General features: G+C 48.6%; 1 protein-coding gene across 1 annotated transcript in view; it reads right to left on the reverse strand.

Annotated features, from left to right (window-relative positions):
- Positions 1-15,734, reverse strand: part of LOC109870549 (glutamate dehydrogenase, mitochondrial) — a 54,812-nt gene that overhangs the window by 35,080 nt on the left and 3,998 nt on the right. The gene's annotated exons all lie outside the window — the stretch shown is intronic.

Raw genomic sequence — 15,734 nt, forward strand, 5'->3', positions numbered from 1 at the left:
AGGAGGCCTATTACTGATCTTGCACATATGCGCGACACCTTCAGCATTCAAATGCTAAAATGGCTTACTGATAGGAAAATTATGATTAAATGACTGAACAAATCATTTTAAATGTAACTGTAACTAAGTAAACTTATGCTCCGTTTTATTGTATCTGATTAACAATATGAGTTCATAAGAAGGGATTGTGTGACACAGACAAGAAGTAATTCAAGTTAATGAACACCATTCCAACTAGGAAGAAAGAAATGGATTGTGGATTAAGTAAACAGATAAGGTAGTTAACCTATGGTTGAACCTGTCACGCCTTGGTCTTAGTGTTTTGTGTTTTCGTTATATATTTGGTCAGGCCAGGGTGTGACAGGGGTTTACGTGTTGTATTCGTATTGGGTTTTGTAGGCATTGGGATTGTGGTTGATTAGGGGGTGTGTCGAGTGTAGGCTTGGCTGCCTGAGGCGGTTCTCGATCAGGGTCAGGTGCTTCTCATTGCCTCTGATTGGGAACCGTATTTAGGTAGCCTGAGTTTCGCTTTGTCTTTCGTGGGTGATTGTTCCTGTCTCTGTGTAGTGTCACCAGATAGGCTGTAATAAGTTTCACGTTCCGTTTGTTGTTTTTGTATTTATTCGTTATTTCATGTACCGTCACTTTTTTCATTAAAAACATGAGTAACCACCACGCTGCATTTCGGTCCGACTCTCTTTCAACAAACGAAGAACGCCGTTACAGAATCACCCACCACACAAGGACCGAGCGGCGTGGTTACAGGCAGCGACCGCAGGAAAAGCGAGAGGAGGACGTTATGGAGTATACGACGTGGGAAGAAATCGACAGGTGGGCGGCCGACCCAGAGAGAGTGCAGGAGCCCGCATGGGATTCGCTGGAGCAGTGTGAAGAGGGATATAAGCGAATGGAGTTGGAGAAGAGAAAGACACGGCGGTGCAGAGTGTAGAGAAATGCTATTTCTTATGCAGGTGACCAAACTATTGTTAATACAGGGCTACAACTCAAAGTAAAGCCTGTGGGGTCCCCTACAGGATAGCTCCCGCATTACACTAATTGCCAAAACCAGCGCACACACATAATCTCCTTTGTAGCTGAACATTGTGTGCCCAAAGAGGATTCTACGATGACGGACAGACAACTGAGCCAATGGCGGAAGACTACAGACTACACCCCAGCTGAACCAATCCAAAGATCCGATCTTCCAGAATCAACCTACTTTCTTTTCTATATATTAGTGGTGTACTGATTGTAACGGGCTCTTTGTCTGCAGTTCCGTACGAACTAGCGGGAGAGCCGTAATTACGCTGTTCTAGATATCTTCACTCTGAATAAACTGTCGCTTGTCATACAATTTACCACCTTGTCTGAATCGATCCTTGACCGACTCGCCCGTCTACATATCTAATTTCTAACAGAACTTGGTAGGCAGAGGATAGTTTACTAACGATCCAGTCGAAGTGAGTTGATTTGGGTGTGAGAGGGCGAGTTGGTGAAAGGACGGTTCACGGAGGACGGGTGAACACTTTCGGGGGAGGACAACAATTCTGCTCAACTCGGGAAACTGATCTCAAGGTGCACCATAAAAAGGTAAGCAAAGCCTGTTAAATCAAACTTTGCATATTGTCGTATAGTCTGTCCAAGTTTTGATCAGTTTTTCCAAGTAAGTATGAATTCTTGTGTAAATTTATAATTTGCTGACGAGTCAAAAGAACAGTGTTGTGAACATATGTAGTAACGAACCGGCGACGGCCGGTGTGATATAAATCATTGATGAGATATCAGTAAGGGGATAGCTAATTACTATTCATTAAATCTGGCGCCGAGGGGATAAATTGTAATTTTGTGACCCGTGACCCGGTCAGCACAGTCTGCTAGCTTTCAATGATGAGTGATCACTTTTAAGGCCTGGATAGTTCCGATAGGGGTCGGGAATAGAGATCAGTAAGGGGATAGTTAATTACTATTCATTAAATCTGGCGCCGAGGGGATAAATTGTAATTTTGTCCCGCGACCCGGTACGGCTCAGTCTGATAGAGATTCACCGATAGGGGTCGGACATGTGTAATAATTCTGATAGGGGTCAGCTCGATAGGGATCAGGAATAGAGATCAGTAAGGGGGTAGTTAATTACTATTCATTAAATCTGGCGACGAGGGGATAAATTGTAATTTTGTCCCGCGACCGGGTACGGCTCAGTCTGATATAAATTCACTGATAAGGATCGGCTTTCAGGGGTCAGAGATATAACGTGTTGTTTTGTCTTGTTTTGTCTATTTGTAACTGTTTATATTAAAATGCAATGTGGTTGTAATTGTTTCCATTAAGATTGTTGGTGGTTAGATAGAGGGAGAGAGATAGAATTATAATAAGGGGTATTGGATAAATCCGAAACTTCTATATTGTATGTACCTATGACTTCTGTGTTAAATGTATAATCAGGAACGAAATGACTGATGTATAATTGAAATAATATCTGAATATAATATTTAAATATTGAGACTAAATAGTCGAATAGATCCCTTGGTTGTGCGCTCCATAATGCTATACAAACCCATGCGTTTTTTCTCAACCTGAATATACGAAGGAGAAGCTCTGAGATAAGGCAGAGTACGAGCAATAGTGTCTCTTCGAATACATCGTGGGTATTAATCAACGTCGGGCGAAGTATATGCTAACTATATTCAGATAGAAGGAGAGAATTTCGATTAAAACTACGATTAAATTCAGATTGAATTAAATTAAATTACGTTTAAAGCAAATTCACAATGGCGACCCCCAATACTCCAAAGCTGAGGTTTAATGAGTTCCTAGAACAAAAAATAGAATATAGATCAGGGGGAGAGGAACAATGGAAGCATATAAAGAAAGTTTGGGAGGGATTGAAGTTAAGATGGACACAAGCAGGTTATCTAGGAGGGGGGCCGCCAACAGGGGCCCAGCTGAAAACGATGGAATGTGAGTTGAGAGGGACGTTGCAGGAGGCCAGAGACAAGGAAGTAGAAAAGAACAAAAATCACGTATTTAAGAAAAAAGGGACTAAACAGAGAGAAAGGGCAGAAGTGGAACTGAAGATAGGAACTTGGGCCATCGAAGAGGCGATAAGAGCACAACTGAATAAAAAACCGGAAATGATGGGGGTGGCCACTCCCTCACAAGGGGAAGATGAGCAGACGGACCACCACCAGGAGATGGCGCCAAATCCATTTCCCTCTGCCCCGCCAACACATGTGCCCTCAACGACCCGACCCCTTTACCCAGTCCTATCAAATTTGCCTCCACCTTATACTGATAAGGGGAAAAGGGCCGGGCCCGCGTCAACACAGGCCCCTGTGTTCCTTGTAAAAGAAGGAGTACTCCAAGGGGATACGTTGATCACAGGGGGCCACCTGGAGTGTGAAGAATTAAAGCCTGGCCCACAGGGTTACTCCACACCAGGGGGTGCACAAAGGTGCACACCAGGGCCATCTGACATGCATGCCCCTCGATCTATGCGAGAACAGCTCCGCCCCAGTGGCCACACGAGGAATCCATTCATAGATGGCGCAGGGGGCAACGGGAGCAGCTTGAAGTCAGAGGGGAGGGGAACCCCCACCTCCTGCACATCCAGTGTGTACAGAGAACATAGAGGGGAACCAAGGAGCGATATTAGTAAGGAGTATTTCACAAGTGGCCGCCGACAAGAAGAAAATGTAATGTCTTTCAGCGAACCGGAAGAACAGGAAGGAGATGATATGGAACCACAAGAGGAGACAGAGGAAGACGTTCCCCTCACGGCTGCAGGTGTATGGGAGGCAGAAAGCCAACTGAAACTCATGGAAGAAGTCGCAGCAGAAACGGGTGAAATAGTCCTGATACAAGGAGTTTTTAAGAGAAAATCAACCCCCGTTGAAACGGCAGTAAGACGGTCGAGGCGCATCATAGCCAGACAAAGGAGAGGAGGAGAAGAAGAAGCCCAAAGACAACATGGGCCGTATCAGATGCCACTCAGGATGGACGACACAACGCACCGAGAGGAATACGTTGCCTGGAAGATGCAAGATTTAACGGCCCTGATGGAACAGCTCCCGAGCTTACATGGGGGTGCCTCAGCCTGGCTGCTTCAGCTTCAGTCCCTAACTTCCGGGGTCCGGCTTGCCTTGGGGGACATGAAGGCCTTATTGGCTAGGTCAACCGACTACACGATCATGAATGCCCTAATAAACACAGCAGGACTGGGAAAATTGGGGTCAGCAACAGAACCTGAGAAATACAGAGTATCACTGTGGAATGAGCTCAGAAGGGCATATCCCACCGAGAAAAATTATGCAACCCTTACCTCTTTTGCCATGGAAGACGGGGAGCAGGCAGCTCAATACCTAGATAGGGCCAAGACCACCTGGAGGTCAGTCCACATTGAACCCCATGACCAGAGCGGAACCACTCTCAGCATGTGGAAGGAGATGGTGGTGAATGGGACACCCATAGAAGTGAAAACCAAGCTTAGGGCCACAGTGGGGCTGATGGCCTTGCCCACTGCCCAATTCAACTCCCATGTCCACCATCACATCTCTCAATACAACAAAGACAAAGGCACGGCTGATTCACAAGTTCAGTCGCTGCAACTCCAACTGCTCAAATTACAATTGAATGAGGCCCAAAAGACCGCAAAGCCAAAAAAGCAAATGGTGGCGGAGGAACCCACTGATATAGCCAAGATTGTGACTCAGACCATGAACCAGATGTTGGTGGCCGCTCCAGCACCACCGACCCCCGCACAGGCACCGGTCGTATACGCCGCCCCTCCAAATCCAGGAGCCAACTACGGATATGAGGGTTACACCCAGCCTGGATTTTCTAACCCATCTGGACCGACATGGGGGGGACCGCCGCAAGCTAGAAGAAATTGCTACAATTGCTACCAAGAAGGGCATTATGCAAGGATCTGCCCTGCTCCCCTCTCACAGCAGCGCCAGTCATACTTGGCCTACAGAGGGAGGAGAGGTGGACAACGGGGAAGAGGGGCCCCAAGGTACCCAGCCCCTGCCCAGGGATATCCACCAGCCCCTGTCCAGGGATATCCACCAGCCCCTACCCAGGGATATCCACCAGCCCCTACCCAGGGATATCAACCAGCCTACAACCCAGCGCCCCCTACCGGTCCCACCTTCCAGGGGATGTCCGAGGGATACCCCCCATGGGAATGAGGCTGCCCACCACCACCAGTTGGGTTAGATGGCCAACAATTCTCTGTCCACACGGAACCCACTATTACATGTGTAGTACAAGGGGTCACCCACAGGTTCCTTGTGGACACTGGATGTACATATTCCGCCATCAATTCTCATCAACCCCTCTCTTCAGACAAGGTAAAGGTGGTGGGGGTTTCAGGAAATCCTGAAGATCAATACAAAACTACTCCACTATTGTTCCAGTGGGGCCCTTCCAGTTTGAAACACCAATTCCTATATTGTCCAAATTGCCCAATCAACCTACTAGGTCGAGACCTACTCTGTAAGTTAGGATGCGCAATCTACCTAACTGAGTCAGGTGTGGAGGTCGCGCTTGATCCACCGCCAAGGGCCCGAATCCTGATGCTCCCAATTCTGCCCGCACCTGCTCTATCCACCACACAGGAGGTTTACTGGCTCAAATGCCTACCACCTGGACCTGGAACTCCTGCCATCCAATTTCAATTCAACCAATGGAGGAAGCTAATATATACCTTCCATCCCTATAAGACACCACAGGCTGAGTTGCACTGCACTCTCAACGTCACTGACGAAGACACGCCGTACACACAAGATTGGGATGAAAACATGATGCATCTTACCCCAAACATACGCTGCCTTACCATCGTGTGCGGCCCTGAGGGGGTGGCAGCCCGAGTCTTACTCCCACACCATATTAAACCTTGGTATCAACTGGGACCCGACTCTGCTCCACACGTGACCCTCGCAGTAGGGAATGGACATGAGGCCCGAAGTCTGGGTCCAATGATAAAAAGGGCCTCGAAACTCACTTGGGAAGCGACTAGTACACCAGGCCTGTTGAAGGCAACCACCGAAGAGATGTGGCGTCTGACTATGGTGGACACTGAAGAACAGTGCCAGCCTGAGCGCCTCACTCTCCCCAGGCATCACGGGAAACCATATTCTGATCACCCTTCCTCCCCTGCTGTCTTGGACTCCATAGACAAGGCAATATGGACAACCACACCATTTGACGTGGGAAAGTTACAGGTCCAACCAGTGTGCATTACCCTAACCAATCCGGCACAAGTACCAATATTTCGAACCCAATATCGACTGAAGCAAGAACAGACAGAGGGGATAAGACCCACTATCGAAGGCTTACTGGAAGCTGGGTGCATATACAGGACTCTATCACTCTGGAACACCCCCATACTTCCTGTTCTGAAACATACCGGATGGTGCAGGATTTCCGGGCTGTAAATGAAGTTACCACACCCATCGATCTCCCTGTTCCAGACCCACACATCATACTGAGCAACCTGTCACCCAAACATCGGTATTTCACCGTAGTGGACTTGGCCAATGCCTTTTTCAGCATCCCATTGGATGAGGCTTCCCAGCCACTTTTTGCCTTTACCTACGAGAATCAGCAATTTACCTATTACGTACTTCCCCAAGGTTACACTTCTTCCCCGGGAATCTTCAATTATATTCTGAAGACTCACCTGGCAGAACTGAAAATCCCAGAAGGAGTGATACTCATACAATATGTAGACGACCTGTTGCTGGGGGCTCCCACCTCAGACCTCTGTCTAGAAATGACTAAAACCCTGTTAGACTTTCTGGCAGTCAAAGGCTACAAAGTCAAGATGTCAAAAGTCCAATCATGCAGACGAACCGTTCTGTTCCTGGGAAGGGAAATCTCAAGCGAGGGGGCCGGCTCTCAAAATCACACCGAGACTCAATCCTACATCATCCCAGGCCCATTACTGTTTCAGGAATGCTCTCTTTCCTGGGGTTGACGGGATACAGCCGTACTCACATCCCAGACTATACTGAAAGAACTGAACCTCTGAGAGAAATTGTTCGAGAAGCTGGCCAAAGAAACCTACAGGCCCCACTTACATGGACTCCTGAAGCTTCAACGGCGTTTGGGCTCCTGAAGACTGACCTGTCTGTGGCTGCTGCTCTCACGGCACCAGACTACGGTAAAACATTTCACCTGGATGTTTCTGAAAAGGAAGGCTTTGCATCCGCCGTCCTTTTTCAGAAACATGAGGGGGAGAGAAGAGTACTCATGTACCACTCTTCAAAACTTGACCACATTGAAACCGGCCAGACCGCCTGTTCCAGATACGTTGCGGCGGTAGCCAAGGCGATTGAGAAGACAGTCCATCTGGTAATGTGCCACAAGATGCAAATACACACCCACCACGGGGTGGCAGCATACCTCATCAGCAAAGAATTTACCTTCAGTGCGGACAGAAAAAACAAAATCCAGAACAAATGCACCCAGTCACACATCACTTTTGTGAACACCGAGAAGAACATGGCAGATGCACTCACCGCAGAAGATGGCCTAGCACACTCCTGCCAAGAGAGGGCAGCACAAGAGCTCAAACTGAGACCAGACCTGGAAAATGAACCACTGACATCTCCAGACCTATGGCTGTACACAGACGGATGTTGCTACAAGGGAGACACAGGAAACTTAGCTGCCTATGCGGTCGTACAGCAGCTGCACGACAAAACACATGTCACGTTGGAATCAGGAATTATCCCCCAGCCAGCATCGACACAACTTGCGGAAATTGTGGCTTTGACTCAAGCTCTAGAGAAAGCCGAAGGAAAAACTGTAAACATTTACACGGACTCGACATACGCACACGGAGCAGTGCACATAGATGGACCACAATGGGTTAGGCGCAACTTTACCACCACAGGTAACCTACCCATCAAGCACCGAGCCCAAATGGAACGTTTGATGCATGCCGTGTCCTTACCAAAGACAGTGGCCATAATGAAATGCCGAGGCCACCAAAGACTGACCAGCAGAACCAATCAAGGAAATGATGCCGCAGATCTGGCAGCCAAGGCCGCAGGAGGATACAGCCCCCGACAGATGGTGCTCGGGATAGAACCGGCAAGGACTGAATTGACAAGCCAACACATACTAGAACTACAGGAAGAGGCAGGCCCTTACGAACATTCGGTTTGGACACAGAAGGGAGGCTCTAAGGGACCAGATGGAATATGGAGATGCCATGATGGCCGACTGGTGGCTCCGGCTAATCTCTGTCCAGAACTGATAAGGGAAGCCCATGGACCCACTCATGAAGGGAAACTCAGAACTTTACAGAAGGTTTCATACATATGGTGGCACCCCCACATGAAGGACATGACAGATTTATTCTGTGACGAATGCAACATATGTGGAAGCCACAATCCAAAGAAGCCCTACCAAACCCCGATGGGGGCCTACCCGGTGCCAAACGCATGTTTCCAAGACATCAGTATAGACTATACAGACATGGGAGAAGACAATGTAAAGAACGGGAAGAGATATTTGCTAGTAATGGTAGATATATTCTCTAGATGGGTAGAAGCAATTCGAACAGCTAAGGAGGATGGGATAACGGTCATTAAGTGGCTACAGACAGAACTCATATCTAGATATGGGGTCCCTAGACATATCCGAAGCGACAATGGGTCCCACTTCGCAAACAAACACCTGAGACAGGTGGAGGAGAGGTTCGGCATTATACACAAGTTTGGTTCCGTGTATAAGCCGCAGGCCCAAGGCCTTGTGGAGCGCTGCAACCAATCTCTTAAGTGTAAGATAGCCAAAGTGTGTGCTGGTACAAAACTGACATGGGTGGAGGCCCTGCCACTGGCGTTGATGGCCATGAGGTCATCACCTGGGGCAGGGACTCATCTCTCACCCCACGAAATAATGACAGGAAGAGTAATGCCAGGTCCACCAAGAGAGGGAGGTCATATGCCCCCTCTTGATGTACACCAGATAGGTATGACTGACTATGTAAGAAAATTTACGGAACTGTCCGCAGCTCTTTCCAAACAGATACACAAAGTCCATGAGGGGGAGCTGACGGGAGATCCGGAGCAACTGAGGGTAAAGGTCGGCGATTGGGTAAGGATCAAGGTCCACAAAAGAAAGTGGGCGGATCCCAGGTGGACTGGACCGTACGAAGTGAAGGAGGTTACTTCACACTCAGTCCAGGTCAAAGGTAAATCGGGCGCACCTTGGCACCACTTGACTCATTGTACACCAGCACCGACTCCTTCTAGAACTCTGACTGAAGTCAGGGTCGATTTGAGCGACCTAAATTTGATTACAACCACAGAACCCTTAGTTGGTGAGGATGTGGGAGCAGCTCCCCAGCACACCAACTAACAGGTCGTCCAGAGATAGGGGCTATCCCTGGACGAGATTGGGGATATCGGGCCCCGTGTTTGTTATTTTTATTGTAGTCACAGGAGTTTCCATGGGGATTCTCCTGTGGGTATTAGAGCATCATACACCTACATCACAAGCAGATATAGGACCCTCTAATGGGTCATCCAACCTGACCACATCCATGGCACATATAGAACTGACCAATCATTTGTGCAAGAGGCATTCCACCACCCCTGACACTGATTGTAAGGCCAACGACATACGGAGCACGACCGTTTGCGTCCCCGCAAACGCAACTAATATCATTAACATCCCTTGGGGGACTTTAGGGTACTCTAGGCTAAAGGGGAGGGAACAGGCGGGGACCAGTGCACTCTGGTTTGCCGGACACGTCTGGTATATGACATTAGGGAAGGTTGGCGATTGGTCTTGGAGGAATTTGGTGGGGGAGACAGGTAATGGGTGGGAAGACTGGACAACAGACGAGGGGGCAGTGAAATGGCGGAAGCGACTGACTTTAACTAAGACAAATACGGGACTGAAACTTACTGTTAGGCCAGGGGGCCAGCCCTTAGGGTGTTATGATTTCATACTGGCCCCAGGGAATTCCGGGGTCAGATATTGGTTGTGGCGAATTTGCGTGACTAATAATCCTAAACCGACTTCGGTTACAGTAAGGAATGACATGACCACACCCGTAAAAGGGTCCCCGTCATCCCCACTGTTTGGCCCGGTGGAGGCAATATCCAGGCTTAAAAGTCCCGATGATGTAATTTTAACAGCCACAGGAGTCTCAGGTTTTTCCAATAATTGGCTATTGTTGACCGAGGAAGCTGCAAATACCACCAGGCAGAGTTGTGTGGTGTGCATGGGAGCTCGTCCATTGCTCCGCATTGTCCCAGCAGTAGTGACTCTAGCATGTCTAATCCCTCTTATGACTACAGATAACCCCAGGGATAATTGTACTGCCTGGGATGAGGTCTATCCGGTTACTAAATTCACCACTAGGAACCCAGTGTTTTCCAACCAGGTTGCAAGGGCAAATTTTACTTGTGTCAATATGACGGGAGGAGGAACCGAGGTGGGATGGATCCCTGCGGATTGGTGTCTGGATACAGTTAATATTAAGGTGAGCCTCAGGTCAATATCCAGAGCAGATGTGTGGTGGTGGTGTGGTAGCACGGTCCTGTTTGATAAGTTACCCTCCAACAGTACTGGACGCTGTGCACTTGTTACTCTCTTGTTGCCTGTTTCTATCTACCCTATAGGAGCCGAGGACCTTGTTCTGCGGACCCAGGGAGTGAATCCCGGATATAGGGGACGTTCCAGGAGAGACACCACCCCATCTAGTGGAGACCCCTCCTACATAGACGCTATCGGAGTCCCTAGGGGAGTGCCTGATGAGTATAAGTTAATAGATCAGGTAGCTGCAGGGTTTGAATCATCCATCTGTTGGTGGTGCACAATTAACAAGAATGTTGATCGTATTAACTATATACATTACAACGTCCAAAGACTAGGCAACTGGACTCAGCAGGGTTTTGAAGCAGTACATGGTCAACTGGCTGCAACCAGCCTGATGGCTTTCCAAAATCGTATTGCCATTGATATGTTACTCTCTGAGAAGGGCGGAGTTTGCTCTATGTTTGGTGACCAGTGTTGTACTTTCATCCCTAATAACACAGCCTCCGATGGTAGCTTGACCATAGCCCTAGAAGGTCTGCGGACGCTTAATGGTAAAATGAAATCTCATTCTGGGATAGATACCTCGATGTGGGACTCCTGGATGAGTGCGTTTGGTAAATATAAAACCCTGGTGTCCTCCATTTTGGTATCCATTTCGGTGTTCGCTGCCATTTTAGTTCTCTGTGGATGCTGTTGCATTCCATGCATCCGTTCCCTTACCACTAGGGTTATCTCTAGAGCCATTGACCCTTCCTCCCCTTCCCAGATGTTTCCTCTGCTGGATAAAGACCTACTTGAATTCGAGGATGAGGAGGAGAGTGCCTATTAGGTTTACATTATATCTGCTGTTGCCTTATGGGGATGTATGTATGTGTTATGCAAGTGGATCATTCCGCCTGACTTGCCTAGTATAAGTCACATCTCTTTGGAGATGTGAAGAGAGGGTATCACAACTTTTTCCTGCGGGAAAAAGTTGGCTTATGTAGAAAAGCATTTTACTTCTATTTTGAGCTGTTGTTCTCCGCTCTGTTAAATGAGGGTTGTAAGTTCCTAGGTGGCTGGTAGCCAACTTAGTACATAGTGGGATTGAATGGAGAACATGATGGTAATACATATATATCTATTTCTGTTTAATACCGTGCCTTATTTCATAGTCCCCTTGGGAGAAGTTTCTCTTTGTGTCTGGATCTAGTTAGGTTGTGTCACGTCTCTGGTGAGACGTGAAGAGAGGGTTTTGTAGAGAAATGCTATTTCTTATGCAGGTGACCAAACTATTGTTAATACAGGGCTACAACTCAAAGTAAAGACTGTGGGGTCCCCTACAGGATAGCTCCCGCATTACACTAATTGCCAAAACCAGCGCACACACATAATCTCCTTTGTAGCTGAACATTGTGTGCCCGAAGAGGATTCTACGATGACGGACAGACAACTGAGCCAATGGCGGAAGACTACAGTCTACACCCCAGCTGAACCAATCCAAAGATCCGATCTTCCAGAATCAACCTACTTTCTTTTCTATATATTAGTGGTGTACTGATTGTAACGGTCTCTTTGTCTGCAGTTCCGTACGAACTAGCGGGAGAGCCGTAATTACACTGTTCTAGATATCTTCACTCTGAATAAACTGTCGCTTGTCATACAATTTACCACCTTGTCTGAATCGATCCTTGACCGACTCGCCCGTCTACATATCTAATTTCTAACAAGAGTGAAACCCGAAAGTCACCCCAAAAAATTTATTGGGGGGGGGGCTCAGGGAGAGAGTGGCAGAGTCAGGAGTCAGACCTGAGCCAACTCTCCCTGTTAATCATGAGGAGCAGCGATATAAGAACTTCTGGTCTTGGGAGATGATATTAGACGGAAGAGGACCCTGGGCTCAGCCTGGTGAATATCGCCGCCCCAAGGAGGAAGCAGAGGCAGCAGGAGATAGGAGCCGGCGATACGAGGGAACACGGTTGGCAAGGAAGCCCGAGAAACAACCCAGAAAAATTATTGGGGGGGGGCTTACAGGGAGTATGGCTATGCCAGGTAGGAGACCTGCGCAAACTCCCTGTGCTTTCCGGTGGGCTAGAGAGACCGGGCAGACACCGTGTTATGCTATGGAGCGCACGGTGTCTCCAGTGCGGGTGCATAGCCCGGTACGGTTCATACCAGCCCTTCGTATTTGCCGGGCTAGAGTGGGCATCAAGCCAGGTAAGCTTGGGCAGGCTCGGTGCTCAAGAGCTCCAGTGCGCCTGCATGGTCCGGTCTATCCAGAGCCACCTCCACACACCAGTCCTCCGGTAGCAGCTCCCCGCACCAGGCTTCCTGTGCGTGTCCTCGCTCCAGTATCATCAGTGCCCGCACCACGCCTCGCCTCTCCTCTCCTGCTCTGTCGGAGTCTCCCGCCTGTTCAGCACAGCCAGAGCCTTCCTTCCCTCCTGCGCTGTCGGAGTCTCCCGCCTGTTCAGCGCAGCCAGCGTTTTCCTCCTCTCCTGCGCTGTCGGAGTCTCCTGTCTGTTCAGCGCAGCCAGCGTTTTCCTCCTCTCCTGCGCTGTCGGAGTCTCCCGCCTGTTCAGCGCTATCAGAGCCTTTCTTCTCTACAGCGCTGCTGGAGCCTCCTGCCTGTTTGAAGCAGCCTGAGCTGCCAGTCTGCAAGGAGCTGCCAGTCTGCAAGGAGCTGCCAGTCTGCAAGGAGCTGCCAGTCTGCAAGGAGCTGCCAGTCTGCAAGGAGTTGTCAGCCTGCAAGGAGTTGTCAGCCTGCAAGGAGCTGCCAGTCTGCAGGGAGCTGTCAGTCTGCAAGGAGCTGTCAGTCTGCAAGGAGCTGTCAGTCTGCAAGGAGCTGCCAGTCTGCAAGGAGCTGCCAGTCTGCATGAAGCAGCTAGAGCTGTCAGTCTGCAAGGAGCTGCCAGTCTGCAAGGAGCTGCCAGTCTGCAAGGAGCTGCCAGTCTGCAAGGAGCTGTCAGCCTGCATGGAGCAGTCAGAGCTGTCAGTCTGCAAAGAGCTGCCAGTCTGCAAGGAGCTGTCAGCCTGCATGGAGCAGTCAGAGCTGTCAGTCTGCATAGAGCAGCTAGATCCGCCAGTCAACCAGAATCTTCCAGATCTGCTAGTCAACCAGAATCTACCAGATCTACTAGTCAACTTGAATCTTCCAGATCAGCCAGCCAGGATCTACCGGAGCCTACTACTTACCTGAGCTTCATCTCAGTACTAGGCTTCCTCTCAGTACTGGGCTTCCTCTCAGTACTGGGCTTCCCCTCTGTTCCGGGCTGCCCCTCAGTTCCGGGCTGCCCCTCAGTTCCGGGCTGCCTCAGTCCCGAGCTGCCCCTCAGTCCCGAGCTGCCCCTCAGTCCCGAGCTGCCCCTCAGTCCCGAGCTGCCCCTCAGTCACGAGCTGCCCCTCAGTCACGAGCTGCTCCTTAGTTCTGTGGGGTTGTGGGTGAGGACTATTAGGCCATGGTCGGCGGCGAGGGTGGATTATCCCAGGACGCGAAGGGGAGGAACGAGGACATTAATGAAGTGGGGTCCACGTCCTGAGCCGGAGCCGCCACCAATGACAGACGCCCACCCGGACCCTCCCTTTGGTTTTGAGGTGCGTCCGGGAGTCCGCACCTTGGGGGGGGGGGGGGTTCTGTCACGCCTTGGTCTTAGTGTTTTGTGTTTTCGTTATATATTTGGTCAGGCCAGGGTGTGACAGGGGTTTACGTGTTGTATTCGTATTGGGTTTTGTAGGCATTGGGATTGTGGTTGATTAGGGGTGTGTCGAGTGTAGGCTTGGCTGCCTGAGGCGGTTCTCGATCAGGGTCAGGTGCTTCTCATTGCCTCTGATTGGGAACCGTATTTAGGTAGCCTGAGTTTCGCTTTGTCTTTCGTGGGTGATTGTTCCTGTCTCTGTGTAGTGTCACCAGATAGGCTGTAATAAGTTTCACGTTCCGTTTGTTGTTTTTGTATTTATTCGTTATTTCATGTACCGTCACTTTTTTCATTAAAAACATGAGTAACCACCACGCTGCATTTCGGTCCGACTCTCTTTCAACAAACGAAGAACGCCGTTACAGAACCGACGATACTGAGCTCTGGGGTGTTTTAGATAAGGAAGTGAGTGCATTCCTAGGTTCTGTTAATTAGAACTGTCAGCTAAGTGGTGATCGATAATGTTGAGGGGTCAAAAGTTAATTCAATTATGTTGTGTGACCTGGGAGTGTGATAGTAAGTTAGAATGAACTTTTAACCTCACTTTGTCCCGGTCGAGAGGAGGGGATTCTGTTAGGCAATGAAATGACGTCATGTTATTGTATATAAACTGTCGCTCATGGTAACGTGGCAGCGCGCTCCGAGAATAAATTCTGTTACCTATTATTGAAATGGCTAGTCTCCGTCTATTTTATGCAAACAAGAATCTTACAAATTCTCATAAAATATATTAAGGGTTTTCAATTAATGAAAACACATTGGCATAATTAAATTACAGTAACACTTACGTGATATTAGGCTTTATTAGCGGAATGACAACCTTTGTAATTGGCTAGGTTATACAAATGGTGTTTTAGCGGAATAAAAGTAAGCTACCGGAGACACTGCTCATACATGTTGAACATGTTCAGGTTCATCATCATCAATAGTGTTTGCCCTCAGAGCAATCTCAGTTGGTCGGGCATGGACTACAAGGTGTCGAGAGCGTTCCACAGGAATGCTGGCCCATGTTGACTCCAATGCTTCCCACAGTTGTCACGTTGGCGGGATGTCCATTCTTGATACACACAGGAAACTGTTGAGTATGAAAAATCCAGCAGTGTTGCAGTTCTTGACACAAACCAGTGCGCCAGTTACCTACTACCATATCCCGTTCAAAGGCACTTAAAATATTTTGTCTTGCCCATTCAACCACTGAACGGAACACATAATCCACGTGTCAATTGTCTCAAGGTTTAAAAATCCTTACTTAACCTGTCTCCTCGCCTTTATCTACACTGATTGAAGTGGATTTAACAACCGACATCAATGAGGGATCATAACTTTCACCTGGATTCACCTGGTCAGTCTATGCTATGGAAAGAGCAGGTGTTCATAATGTTTTGTACACTCAGTGTATATGTGCTATATATTCATTGGTATTGTTGTGCTATACATTCATAGCTAATTTATAAAATATACATATTTATACATTACTAGCTTAAGTTAATCTGCTAAAATGAC

Source organism: Oncorhynchus kisutch, linkage group LG25 (genome assembly GCF_002021735.2).
Source record: "Oncorhynchus kisutch isolate 150728-3 linkage group LG25, Okis_V2, whole genome shotgun sequence".
Classification (NCBI taxonomy): Eukaryota; Metazoa; Chordata; class Actinopteri; order Salmoniformes; family Salmonidae; genus Oncorhynchus; species Oncorhynchus kisutch.